Source organism: Nothoprocta perdicaria, unplaced genomic scaffold (assembly GCF_003342845.1).
Source record: "Nothoprocta perdicaria isolate Ctin4 unplaced genomic scaffold, notPer1 scaffold_367, whole genome shotgun sequence".
Lineage (NCBI taxonomy): Eukaryota > Metazoa > Chordata > Aves > Tinamiformes > Tinamidae > Nothoprocta > Nothoprocta perdicaria.
In genome coordinates, this window is record NW_020455607.1 from 240,869 (window position 1) to 255,066 (window position 14,198).

Sequence of the window (14,198 nt, forward strand, 5' to 3'; positions counted from 1 at the left end):
AAGTCCTCACCATATTCATGTCCGAGAGCGTTGGCGAGGCCCTTCATCTCCTCGCTCGTTGTGTATGGCATAAATGTGGCAAGGAGCTTATCAAGGGCAGAAGGCCCTCGATGGTCCTTGGGAGCAGGGCTGGCACAGGGGTTTCTCCTCTCCGTTGGGCCCTGGAGAAGCCCGCAGCCCTGTCTTGACATCATTTTGCAAGTGGCTCTGGCCATGGTGTAGGGTCCCGCTGCGCCAAGACATACCATGGGCTTGTGTGTGTCCTGCCATGAAAGACAGGCGTGGGGCCAGCACTTGGGAGCCACGTTCCAAGAAGTGATGATTTGTATTTACATATTTTGACTCAGACGTCGTATAGCCCCGGGAAGCCTCTTTCTGGGCCAAAATAACGAGAGACCTGCGCTGCGATGGTGTTCTGAGCTCTGGCTGGAAGATGTCCCACACAAASCTTGGGTTTTATTTGGTCCCCCACTGACAGCCTGGTTCAGGTTCCTGAAGYTCTCTTCTGCGTAGCAATTATTAATAATTCATGGAGGGAAGGGTGACGGGCCACTTGGCCCAGGTCACTGCCCAAGCTCAGCCCTCTCCCATCTGCCCTTGCCTTACCAGAGGGTRCTTCTGGTGGCAGCGCTCTTGCTGTGTGCCTGTGGGGCCATCTGCTCCCCAGGGCCAGCTGAGGACCCACTGCTCAAAGCCTGTGGTGTGTTGCTCAGCTTGGATCGTGCTCTGCTGGGACCGCTGGGGAACGGAGGTGAGTGCAGTGCTGAGCTCAGCCCTGGCAGCAGGAGCTCAGCCTAACATTTGGTTCCAAGGGGAAGAGTTTCCCACCTAGCTTTGCTCTTGCCAACACAAACCTGAGATTAACACTCATCCTTCTGCAGCCAGGAGATGTCTGGCCTCAGTCTGTGGCCCAGGAACACACGTAGGGGATGATGTTCTTGGTGCAGCCCAAGACTGGGTATCTGGCACCAGGGCCTCGCAAAGGGCAGAGCACTAGTGGGGCATATGAAGATGCAGTGAGAAAACAAGGGAGATGCAGAGAACTCCGCATTGTCTAAGGAGAAGCCCTAGCTGAGAAGAACCATGTGGCCAGTGGCAGGCAAGCTGCCTTCAAGGGGACTGGCCAAGCTCAGCCTGCTCCCAGCCTCTGCAGGGCAGGGCAAAGAGTGGACGGGATGGTGGGCACTCAACCTCCCGCCTTGGGAAGTCAGTCCCGAGGAGTCGTTTTGACCATTGACCTCCCCAATGACGCCCTCCTGCAGCCCGCACCGCCCCCAGACCGCGGCAGGGAAGGGCCGCGGCCAAGGAGCGCRTCAGGAGCGCGCGGCTCGTTCCGAGGAGCACGAAGGGAGCCCAGCAATCTGCTGCCCTGCACTATAATTAGCTAGATTGGCGGGCAGACCTGCTGTCAGGGTGAGTGACGCGCAGCAAGGCCYGGGGACTGCAATACAGCATTTAAAGCCGGTGCTGCGGGGCAGGGTGTAATTAGCTGCAGGTCTTTGGAGCTGAAAGCTGACTGCACAGCTTCCAACCCCCCTTTGCTTCCTTGGGTTTTTTTTTTCCCTGCTTTCAGTGCTGAAGCGTGTGGCTTTACCTGTAAGCCACTATAAGCGCGTGCGAGTGCAGCCATCCAAAGATGCAAAAAAAGCAAGCTTGTATTTTTGGAAATGTCAGGCGGGTCGTTAATGAACATGAAGCTCAGTTCACTCAAAAAAAAAAAAAAAAARAGGCAAAAACAAAAATTCAGGTTTCTAGAGCAGTGCTAGCTCGGCCGTGCTGCACCCGCTGCATGTGCTCGGCTGAGGCTTTGGGGATATAAATAGCAACGTGTTCAGCTCCGCATTTAGGACCTGATTCTGCAAACACTTAAGCCCCAGCACAGCTCTTGCCCAACATGCTTCAAGTTGCACTAATAGTTTGCAGGCTGCAGTGAGGAAAGAAGGCAGGAGAACACAACATGCACAGCGCATTTAATTGTACGAGCTACCGATGAGGGAATGTAGAGCCTGTGTGAGACTTTCCCCCCACAACTTTTGGACCCGTATCACCTAGATGAAGGGTTTGGATACATTAAAGCTTGGAGAGCAGGGGAGGATGCATGCGAATGGGTGACTCTGTGTTGTTAAGCTCGCTGCGTTTACAAGCTCCAGTAGTTTTGCCAGCAGTTTTACAAGTTCTTTGATCCGGAGAAGCTCTTCTGTGGCCCAACAAGTGCACATTTCTGTGCCTTTCTGTGTGCAGCCCTTAGAAAAACTCAGGGAATTCCTCCTAGAAAAGTTTATTTAAAAAAAAAAAAAAGTATATATGCATACATGCATATGTATATATATGGGTGTGTATATATGCATTTGCATAAATTATTTTTTGCAGGTATGTAGCAGTACTGTAGAAGTACAGCCAAAAGCCTCCTGCATGCAGTCTATGTAAAGAAATGCCCCTGGTAAAGAATGAACCAAAAATGGTTCATTTTAGCCTGGCAGAGGGGAAGCACGGCTTGAAAGCTCGGAGCTAGCAACCACTGCACAGTTGGGAGTGTGGTGTGGAAGGGGGCTTGGCTGATCAAATGGAGGAGGTAGAAGGGCTCAGGAGATGCAGAGAGGAGGTGCAAAGGCAGCATAGCAGGGGAATGAAATACTGAGTGAAAAGGACTTGTTTATAATGCTGAGAGGTGGCGGGGAGCTGTGTTTGCAGAAGCTCATTAGCTGACTCGCTTTTCCTCCTGGTAGGACCGCGGGCTTAGGAAGGAAGCCTGTCCTCATTACCCGAGCTGGTGAAATATCCAGTCCTGATTGTGAAGTTTCATGCTGCAGTGAACCCTGTTCTGTGCCCTTAATTACCTTCCTAGCTAAAAACAAGCAGGGAGGTGTGGGACCCTCCTTGTGTGGCACTTTGCAGGCTCTGGTGGCTTTTGCAAGTGCTGTGACTTGGAGACTTGATTCAGCAGGAATGCATGTCCAGAAGCTGGCAGATCTCTGCATTGCAGCAGTTGCAATGATGCCTTCTTCAGATGAAGAGGAGGAGAAGGATAAAGTGGAATGTCATGTTGCTTGAGAAGTTCAGCACTGCTCTAGCTTGGCCAGGTTCTCATAAAGACAATGTGCTGGCAGAATCCAGGCTGAGCTGCTGTGACACATGTGCTCTGGGGCAAGGGGCCCATAACTAGGTTGCTCTCAGGTCAGCTCATCTTTCCCTTGGGTCAGATATAGGTTGGGTGAAGATAAAGTCAGTTTTCCAAGGAACCAGCTTTGCTTTTGCATTTCATCCCCTGCAAAAGCTCCAAGGTCTCCCCTTCTCCTGGTCCTGGACCTGAGGGTGAATGAAGGATCGATCAGAGGACAACTTCTAGACTTTTGCCAACAGAAACTGGAGAAGCCTGAGGGGGTCCACCTGCTTTTGGGAGGCATTGGATGGATGGTTTAGTGGGAAGTCTAGCCTGGCATCTGACCATAGCTTTATTGGCAGCATGCAACTGCATTAGGAGAYAGTTGGGGCAGTTTTCTTTTAGGAAGGGAAGGTCAACCTGCTTTCCATGCTCTCTGGCTTTGAGATGGTCCTGTGCTTAAAATGGGATCTTTCTTTCGTTGATATAGAGTAGAACAAATATATTTCCATGATAAAACCTCAGACTCTGTAAAATTCAGCATGTTTTCTTTTACAAGGTATATCAGACTCCTAGTCATAGAATTACAGAATGCTTAAGGTTGGAAGGGACCTCTAAGAAGGGACCTCTAAGAAGGGACCTCTAAGGTTGGAAGGTCATCTAGTCCAACCCCCTGCACACGCAGGGTCACCTAGAGCACGGGGCACAGGGCTGCATCCAAGTGGGTTTTGAAGATCTCCAGAGARGGAGACTCCACAACCTCTCTGGGCAGCCTGTGCCAGGGCTCTGKCACCCTCACTGTCAAGAAGTGTTTTCTCAAGTTCCTGYRGAACTTTTGGTGCCTCAGCTTGTGGCCGTTTCCTCTAGTCCTGTCGCTGGCCACCACTGAAAAGAGGCCGCCCCCTCCTCCTCACTGCCTCCCTTGAGGTRTCTATAGACACTGAKCAGGTCCCCCCTCAGCCTCCTCTTCTCCAGGCTGAACAGGCCCAGCTCCCTCAGCCTTTGCTCACAGGGCAGATGTTCCAGGCCCCTGATCATCCTCGTAGCCCTGCGCTGGACTCTCTCCAGCAGCTCCACATCCCTCTTGTCCTGGGCAGCCCAGGACTGGACACAGTCTCCAGATGTGGCCTCACCAGGGCTGTGTAGAGGGGGACGATCACCTCCCTCGACCTGCTGGAGACGCTCGTCTTAATGCACCCAGGATCCTGTTGGCCTTCTTGGCCACCAGGGCACACTGCTGCCTCATGGTCAACTTGTCGTCCACCACGACGCCCAGGTCCCTCTCTGCSGGGCTGCTCTCCAGCAGATCAGTGTTCCTTGAACGTTTTTCAGTGTTCCTTGAATGTCTATTGCCACAGTGTGTGGCTGGGGCCGGGATGAGCTAGGTGCTGGAGAGCGAGTGTTAGCCACATTGTTGTCCTCCTTTGGCTGGGCGGGATCTGCGGGGAGTTGTCCGCCCTCTCTCCTCAGGKCCGTTGTCCCGAAGGCGGGAGGAGATGGGGTTGCAGCGGCTGGGCCTGCTGTCCTGCRGCAGGAGTGCGATGCCGCGCGGTTCCCCCTCTTGCTGCCTGGCATCCCGGCCTCTCAGTTTGGTCTGTGTCTTCCTAGGGCAACAGCACAGTCTGCAGGGCCATCTTCTTCATYTAAAACATACAGTTTTGCTGGTACCTCTTAGTGTGTGTTAATTCTTCCCCCTGCTTCGTGCTGACCCCTGCTATCTCCATTCTGCCATGTGGGGGTGGGTGGCAGCTCTGCCCCATCCCTTTCCTTCCTGTTGCCACCACAATTTAGTTCTGCTGTGCTAGCAACCKTGCGTGTATCACCCTCGTCCTCCCATCACTCCAGAGGTGTGCTGCCCAGCCACACTTGCCTCTAGATGTGCGGGGACACACACAGCTGGGCGGCCAAGAGCCCTCTCCTGACGCAGAGCTGGTGAGCAGCACCTCAACACTGGAAGCAGATGGTTCAGCCAGCCTCAAATTCAGCCACGAGCAAGATGCCAAGCAAGGATGATGGGCTCTGCTAACTCGTCCTCCCCATGCCCTGGTCTGCCCTAGGGAGCTSTGCAGGTGCCAGAACCACAAATGGAGCCTGCCCAGCACAGCTCGGGGATCAGCATCAGTCGGTGGCAGTAGGCAACGCAAAGGTAGAGCTGATGGAGAAGGCACCTGAAATTCCATCAGGAGACAAGATGCAGAAGGCAGGCTAGCAATGCAGGCTCTTGTCAATGTCAGTCCACTGTTTTGTTTTGCAGTGTGCTCTTCTAGCATGGAAAAATAACTCCCTTCTTGCTTTCTGTCTGTTCTTTTGTTCATGTGGGCATTGATTGCTCTGGGAGCTAGTGAGCCAGGTTGTACTGGAGTAACTTAGCTGCCACCTGCAAGCAGCTGCTTACCTTCGGGGGATTATTTTGGTGTAGTTTCTAAATAAGTGTACAAGGCTTCGTTGGACTTGCTACTAACGTCATTCTCTTAGAGATGCTTTCTCCCCCCCAAAAAAAGATGAGGTGGGATTATGCTTGGCAGCATTTAGGGGAGTAACAAGTACAACAGAATTGATGATCTGCTCTTGTGAATAAACACCACAATCCCTCTGCCCCATGTGAGCACTGTTGTTTCCACTCCCTTGACTGTTATCTTCCCAGATCTGCAGAATTTTGGAATTCAGAATGGTCTTTTAMATTTTTTTGGTCTTTTATGCCTGCATCGTGTTGTTCTAAATCTTATTGGAGGTGAGTGAGGCTGGCTTTGCAGGTGCTTAGGAGCTTATATATGCGGTATAACCTGGGTTTCTGCAATGCAGAGCTYAAGTAATTTACAAAATAATTTGCTTAATACTTCAAATGTGAAATTAAGCCAATAATTTCAAGTGATCACATCAGTCCAAATTCTGGTAAGTTTGCAAAAGATGTGTGAAAGTCCTGGGTTATGTTTCAAGTCAAAGTTAGGCAGTCCCTCAAATGTCGGTCTTTGACATCTTGTACAAAATCCAGTATAAAAGCTGCAATGGTATTGCAGCCCCAAAATGACTCCAAGTTGTTGTGTGCATTTTTTCTTTTTTTTTTTTTTTTTTTGGATGTTGTGTGCTTTTTCAGGATGATTATTCTCTCTTGTGTGTTACAGTGAAGAGGGTGGAAAGGGCAGCGCTGAGAGCATCATCAGGGAAGTGAGAGGAGCCTGTTGCCTTGGCTTTGCTTCGTCTCTGTTACTTTGCTTTTCATGTTGTTGTGCAAGGCTCGGTGAAGGTGTGAATGCAACTGTGTGTTGCTTGAGTAGCTCAACTGGGAGGCTGCTTTTACAGACAGACTAAAAACAACCTGCAGAAGGGTGGTTTTTGAGAAGCTGGGCCTGTGCCCTTATGGTGGTTCCTCAATGGGTAGTAAAACCATGCTGACCTTTCACTTTCAGTTCACCTTGTCTGGGTTAAAAAACCATCATGAGAGGTGCTCTCTCATTGCGTTCTTCCCAAGCTCTTGGCATTTCCAAGGGTTTTGCTGTGTTGTTGCACCTTTTTGCAGCATGAGCAGAGGAGCTCTTGCGCATGAAACCAAGAGGTCTTTCATTCAGCAGTAGTGCAATGCAAGCCTGATCCAGTTGTTATATGGGGAGGGGATGAGGTGACATGTGGTGAGGGACTTCAGCCGTGCRTGAGACRACATTCTGGCAAGAATCCATCCTTCTTGCCAGACTGGCCCGGGAGTTGTGGACTTTGCTTTAGTGTCCTAGTCTGCTGCTTCCTTCGCCTTGAGTAGTTGCTTTATCAAGGTGATCTGCAGAGGAAAGATGTTAGAGGCCGGCGAATAGCCACGTTCAGAAAGACAGGCCCTCCAAAGGCGCACAAGCACTGGTGAGTGAGGGATTCTGCGCACTGTCATCTTCAGCRGGATGTCACCTGGAACAGTGCTCTCATTTCCCACCCGCTTCCTATGGCCCTGATGGGAGGAGGAATGTTAACWTCTCGGAGGGGGTCTGACAGCTTGTGGTAGCTGCCCTGCTTGGTATTTTGAGCTGGGTTGGCCGGAGCAGCTCCTGCTTCTGTTTGTGCCCCTGTGCTGAAGGAGGCTGCGCTGGGGTCCTCCTGCTCCTCCTGTTCTCTGCAGTGAATGGCGGGGATGGGTGCAAGCCTCCTCTGAAATATTTGTTTTAAAAATACTTGCCGATAAAAATGACTCTCTCCATTATTTCATTAAGGGATTTAAAATGGGCTTCCTAAACCTTGAGTCATCAATGAAATGAGCAAGCGAGGAGAAATGCGGCAGGCCCCGCTGGARGGTGACTCATGCTGCGTGGTGAGGGAGGCTTAGGGCTTGCAGGGGACTCTCTGAACGTGGTGATGCTGACACTTCCCGCGGGGCCTCCTGGCAAGGCCACAAGCTCCCCGGCACCCTGAGCAGGAGCAGCAGGTCTCACAAGGCTCCTGCAGATTTAATTTGAGAGCAGAGAGACTGTGTACTGCAGCTTTGCCTTTGCAGAGACCTCAGCTACACACCGATGGATGCACAGGAGCAGCCAGCAGACCACCCTCTCAAAAGTCAACAGGTCAACCAATAAAGCTGCATGCTTGCATGCAGGTATTTGATTTAGATATCTGTGTGTGTGTGTGTGTGTGTGCATATGTCTAGATAGATGCATATATAAAAACCTTCACATCCCTGATCAGATCAGGAGAAAGGGAGAAGGGAGAAGAAAGCGTCAGGTCTTCTTTTGCTCAGTTTGAGGAGCTCTCTGTCCCCTTCAGTTCTCAGGCACAGATGAATTTGTAGCATCCAATAACTTGGGAAAGAAAAACCAGTCCGAACTCCCTTTGAGTACTTTGTAATACTACCTTCAAGCTTTCACCAAAGGCCAACTTCTTCAGCTGGGGACACCTCTCCAGGTGCCACCCTGAGCTCCAAGCATTCCCACACCGCCACGTTAAGACTGTGGTAGAGTATTATCAGATCCTGRCTTTGGGCAAAATTGCTTTGCCATTCTTGTTTTTGGCTACACCATTGATAAATTCCTTCACAATCTTAAGTCCAGATCCAAAGAACCCTCCAGGCTTCTGGGCTTTTTTTGCTGCTTTCCTCCCACTGATCTGTTTGCTGGTTCCCTTCCACCAGAGAGTCTTCCATTTTTCATGGTGGACTATCACATAGCTTATCATCTACCTCTTTCAGCAAACCCTGCAGGGTCTTTTTCCGTGTCTCTCTCTATGGCTGCCTGTTATGATACCGTATGTGCATGTCTTGACATCTCCTTCTGATTATTATTCACCATCTTGCTTGGAGGCAGGTGAAAGCGTATCCTTATCCTGGTTTTTCCCACTGGCCCTGACCACTTTTTCCTCCCTTTGTGAGCTAGCAGCAGGTTTTTGGCTGTTCAGTGGTGATTCATGAAGTCAAGTGCTTTCCAGCTTCTCTCCAGGAGCCCCATGGATCCACTACYGTGTTGCTGTGCGTGCTCAGCGGAAGGAAATGAAGTGTGGTGGGAATGATCTCTGATGATCTCTGGAGTTGCATCTGATTGCAATGCAACCCCCCCTTCTCTTCTGGGAAAACAGGAGGGYTTTGTAGGGGAATGATGGGCAAACAGGGGTAGCAAGAGGGATTAAAGGGCTCGAGATCAAACAGCAGTGTAGGGGCAGAGCAAGGAGCAGATCCAAAGCTCCTGGTGCTGCTCCGGGCCTGATTACTTGGACCGTGTTGCTGGAATTCTTTTTTCTTTTTTTTTCCCCTTGTTTTCTGTTTTCTTGATATGGTTTAAAATCAGATATTTTGATTAGTCATTATTCCAGTTGCTCCCCACTTTGCTCTTTTGTTTTTCCTCTCTGCAACATTATGCTTCGTTGCTTTATTCTGGATATCTACTAGTCTCAGTTCTCCATGACTTTTCAAAACCAGTTGCTTCATAAGCTTGCATTGACCCATTCCTTTACTCTGCTCATGCAATTGTCCCATCAGGGACTTGCAGACTGCATGGGCTTGTTGGCAATGGAGTCAACAAAAGGGTTGGAAGCCATGGTTCTCTTCCAGCAATTGCTAAACTTGCAAGAAGATTGTGCTTTTCTTTCTTTTTTCCCAAATTTTCCAAGTGATTTTCTCTCAGAGAGAGCATGGTTGCAGAGACCTCCGTCTCGCTCCTGGATAGATGTGACACGTGGTTAATGTTTGAGATACCAGTGACTGGGTGAAGGAATCATCTTCTGCTCTCCTGTTATTGGTGACAGTGCTTGTCCCCTGCAGTGGCTGTCCCGTTGGCCTTTTGGAAGGTGAAGGAGCAGAAACTTTGTTTTCTTGTGTTGTTCATTAGCGCTCTCGGAGGACTGGATCCAACCTTGAGCTGGCAACGAGCTTCCTAGGTGCTCCTGGGGTCTTCTGCTGTGGACTTCGGTGGGCTCGGGGAGTCACTGTGTGGAAGGCAGGTCCTTCGGAGCCCTTAGGGGAAGGAGGGATGGTGAATGCCATGGAGGTGCCCGCTGCCGCGGAGTGCGCGGGGAGCTCCCGCACCCCTGATTAGTATTCGCCCCCGTTCCTCCGCGCTGTTTTGGCGTGAGCTTCAGCGATTGCCTGGCAACGCCGAGCAGGAGCACAACAGCAGCAGCTCCCGGCGCGCGGCCGCCCGGCCCGGCCCGTGCACAGGGCAGGGCCGCCCGCTCGGCCGCCCGGCGCCGCCGCGGGGCTGCCACGCGCGCCGGGCCCGGGAGAGGATCCACGGCTCGGGTGGGTCTGTGTGTCTGTGTGTCTGTCTGCCTCGGGATGGAAGCGAAGGAGCTGGGGGCACATCATGGCCGGGGGGTATCTGGTCCTTAGCGGGGCCTGAGGTGTCTCCTGAAGCGCTTGTCTCAGGTCCTGCCCCATGTTCCACCAGGATGGGCCTTGGAGTGGAGCCGCGGGGCACCCTCCATGGCAGGGGTGCTGGATGACCCCTGCAGGGGCGCTGGGTGCCACAGCCACAAGGGAGGTGCAGAACGTGTGTGGCCACGGGGCAGGATGGGTCCCGTGCGGCTGGCGAGGAGCTGTCCCCCTGYGGAGAGTCCTCTTCAACTTGACCGTGTCGCTGGAGAAGCCAAGGGCCCTTGGGAAGACATTGCCGTGCGGGAACATGCAGCTTGTCTGAGGCTTGCAGGCGCGCGCTTGGTGCTTGTTTGAGTTTTGCTGGGCAGAAGGCCTTTGTGATCGTGTCCCCAGGGAGAGGCTGGGGGACTCAGGGTCAGCCATTTGCCAAGGGCTTTCTGTCGACTCCATCTCTGCCAGCCCTCATCAGCCTCCTGTCCAGGCAGACTTGAGGGGACRAGAGTGTCCTCCTGACTGCAAGGTGCCACCTGTCTGCAACTGAAGATAGACATAAACATACCTGACCAGATTAGGTTCAGCTTGTTCCTCTGTGTTCTTTCTTGCTGGCCTGAGAGGCTGTGATGCCACCTCAGGGCCTGGAAATGTTGTCTTCAGCCATTGACGCGAGAGCTGCTGTTGTCCCCCATGCACTCTCTGTAATCCCCTGAGCTGGCACTGCTGGCAGCAGCACTTGTGTCCTGCCACGGTGCTGAGATCTGGGGTGTTTTATGTCCCGGGCCACCACAGGGCCTGCCTGTGGGACATTTGATCATGAGAGGTTCTCTGCTGCTTACCTGTGACGAGCAGCATGGAGGGGGCCCGTACCCACTGCCCAGATGTCTGCCTCTCTCGTGCTACTTGTCCCAGGTCCTTGGCAAAGGGTTAAACCTCCATTTTGTCTTTTGTCTTGCAGAGCCTGGGGTCAGCCGACAAGAAGGACTTTTACCAACCCAAGTAAGTGCCCGTAGCCGTGGTGAGTAATTGCATGGAAATTCCCAGTTGCTCCATATTATCGAGCAGCTCTGTGGCTTGCTAAGATTAGACATTTCGGTGTACAAGAATAGCTGCGGCAATTACACAAGCGAGGATGACAGTGGAAGGGCTGTCAATCACTTYGACTTCAGGGCATATGCAAATCACTGGATTGGGTCGGGAGGAATGAAGACAGCTTGAGCGAGCCCCAGGGACAGAGCCGGTACCTGGTGGTTGAGATGGGGCTGCAGAGGTGACCTCTGGCTCCCTTGGCCCTGGCCTTGCACGGCTCAGCTGCTTCGGAAACCCGACTGATTTAGTGCTGCCTTGCAGCTGGCTGATGTTGGAGCACATATTCTTCACCGAGCTGGTACTTTGACRTTGATGTCTGTTTTTTTCCACCCGTTGTAAGCATTCTGTAAAGCGCGGTGAGCCGTGAGGGCGAAAGAAAAGGAAGAGTCCGATCCATGTGCTTGAACAAAAGCTCTGCAAATCACCCCAGTAACACAAGCGCTTGGTTACCGAGCGCGTGCCCTTGGCCCTGGCTTGGGGCTGTCTGTAACAGTCTGCAAGCGAGAGAGAAGGGAGCACTGTAAAGGRCTGTCAACCCCCAAGACCGTTATTAAAATGCAGACCTGGCATGCGCTCTCAGGCCATTCGTACTGTTACCTCCAGCATTTCCAGAGCATCACTAGAGAAGGGCACCTTCAAGTCAAGAAGGAAATTTGGCAGGAAATTTGGCGTCAGGATTATTTGAATAATGGCAGCCTCTTGTAAACCCCGCAGTTAAGAGGTTCAGCTCGGGAGCTGGCCATAAAGCACTGATGCTCTGTGCTGCTCTGCGTGTTCGCTTGTGGGTTTGTATTGTATTGCTCCTGCTTGTGTTTCAGGGCAGTGAAATGGCAAGATGCTCTTGAAGCCTTTTTGTTCTAAAAAAAAAAAAAAAAAGAACCCAACACTGTGGTTATTTTTTAGAGGTTGTTCTTGTTGCAGAAGTTGTGGAAATGTACTCTGATGTGTAGGATTGTCATTGGAGGCTGTTTCTGGAATATTCAAAAGGGATTGGTTGGAGAAAAGGCGGGGAAAAAGATTTCTCCTCCAAAATTCCTTCTCCTTCTGTGTTGGCTGTTTCCTATTTGCTTTCCAAAATATTCCTAGAGATCTGCTCCTCAGCAGTGCACAGGGTGTGCGGTAAGCACAGCACCATCACCCTCCCTCACTGTCTGATTTACTCTTCATCAAAACGAATTGTTCAGTAGCACACTCGGGATTCAACGCTTTATCCCAGAGCATCTTCCAGAGCTGTCCCTTTGTCCTCTGTGATGCGAAGCGCAAGTGCAGGGGAGCATGAGCATTTTTCGCTTATCTGTTGGATCCCCTTTCTTTAAACCACCAAGAATCCCACCCCTTGCCCTCCCCCACCATCCAGCACTGCTCTCCTTGGTCCATACCAGAAAGGTCTAATTTCAAAGAGCTCCTCTGTCCATTCACCCCCAAGGCGATCATCAGCTTTCTGAGAGCACTGGCAGCTCAAGACGCCTGMAAGTCAGGCTAAAGCCATTCCCAAGGCTGTTTAATCCCACTGAGATTTATGGGAGATCAGAAGGATATACCAGGAGTTTAAGGAATCAGCATRGATGCCATGATGAAATCAACACACATTTGGCAAAGGATTTATAAATATGCTTTTGTGATCTTTAATAATAGTCTTCCAGACTGTTCATGCTTCTCRCTGTAGCCCTCTGATCTCTTGCTCAGCATGCTTAAAAAAGGTTAAAAGTATCTTCAGCATCCCTAGGCCAGCAGAAGCTTTTGTGAGCCTTCAAGGCAGAAGTTTAGAGGACATATGATAGCAGCTTATTCTTACTGGACAGTTTTGGAGTTAGATACAAATATTAGTCTTATTATATAGCTCATCTCATTGGAGAACATGGACTTCTCAGCTTACTGAGGTGGAAAAAAATGTTGAGTCAGGATGGTGGGTGCTGGTGCAGGAAGTCTGGTAGATAAAGGGTGTCATACTGGTGCTCTCTGGTTCCCGGTTAACCTCTCTGGTTAAAAACAAACAAAGAAAAAAGTGTCTTTAGAGATAATAAATATATGTTGATGCCCCTCAGCTCTTCTCCTTAAGCCACTTTTGTCTCTTTTTCCCAGTGCCACAAGGCTCAGGGACCACTCATCAGAATATGATGGCTTCGGTTAACATCTGTGCTATTTAAATCCCTCTGTGGTTGTGTGGTGCTTTCTTGCTGTGGGACGGGTAGCGCTTAAGGCTGTGGTGTTGCCCGGCACCACTGTGTGCTTTGGCTTTCTGATCTACCAGTTGCTGTTCCAGATAGACTTGTTGTCCCTCCTGCAGCCTGGCCTGTGTTGCTGGGCTGGACTGGGGAGGACCTYAACATCTGGCAGGATTGAAGCTTCTGTTCCTTGAAAGAGAATGGTCCTTTTTATTAACTCCCACAGTGGCAGCACCTCCAGATGTGCAGAGGTGCGGAGCCCTCCTTCCCAGGTCCCTCTTGCATGCTGTGCATGGCTCCAGGGCCCTTGGCAGCCGCTGGAGGTCCATGTGCAGACACTGACCGGAGGCTCAGGAGAGCTCAGCACTCCTGCAGCACCTGCTGCAGACGTGCTCTCCAAGCCCTGGGCAAGCCAGCTGTTTCTAGCAACCTGGCTGTGAGCAACAAGACCATGGGAAGCAGCCTGTAGCCGGTTCCCAGAATCGAGTCGAGCACTGATGCTTTATGAACGCTTTCTGGCGATCTGAGAGAAGTTTGGCAGCAGATGTTTGGCCCTCTAGCTCCAAAATGTGGGAGTAAACTTCATAATTCCTCTGCTTTTCCTTTTCTCTTCTTCCGAGACAGCGGTGGGCTCTGCCAAACCTACTGCTTTTACTGCAGTAGACATGTCAGAACAGCATCCTTGGTCTCTGCTCAGTATTGTGGGCTCCAGTTGCCTCGCATGTGGCAGACATAGGTTACAGGAGTGTAAAAACWGTCAAGACATCACCAGTTCTCATCACCATCTCCCTTTCACCCAAGTGAGAAACCTCACTGTTTCTCAGATATTGGTGTTGGTCCTTAAAGGTTGTGGCTCACCTTCATACACATCAACCACTGGAGTTAGGTGCTGTGCTCTCAGCCATACAGACCTCAGAAATCTTCTGAGCAATGCTTTTTTATCACTGCTTGTCCTAGGAGTACAAGGAGGTGCTGATCTTCACCCACCTTTGATAGCCCTTACGTGAGGCTCTACCCAAGAAGCTCTGAGGCAAAGACCTCAAAGTAGATTGCCGAAAATTCAGAACTGCAAGCA

The 14,198-nt window shown here is 51.1% G+C and overlaps 1 protein-coding gene across 1 annotated transcript in view; it reads left to right on the top strand.

Moving 5' to 3' along the window:
- The window catches only part of LOC112951726 (ankyrin repeat and fibronectin type-III domain-containing protein 1-like), a 155,425-nt gene that overhangs the window by 73,395 nt on the left and 67,832 nt on the right, over positions 1-14,198 (top strand). Inside the window, exon 2 of the mRNA XM_026044485.1 lies at positions 10,828-10,868. The gene's annotated coding sequence lies outside the window, so the exon portion shown is untranslated. The remainder of the gene's footprint in view (positions 1-10,827; positions 10,869-14,198) is intronic.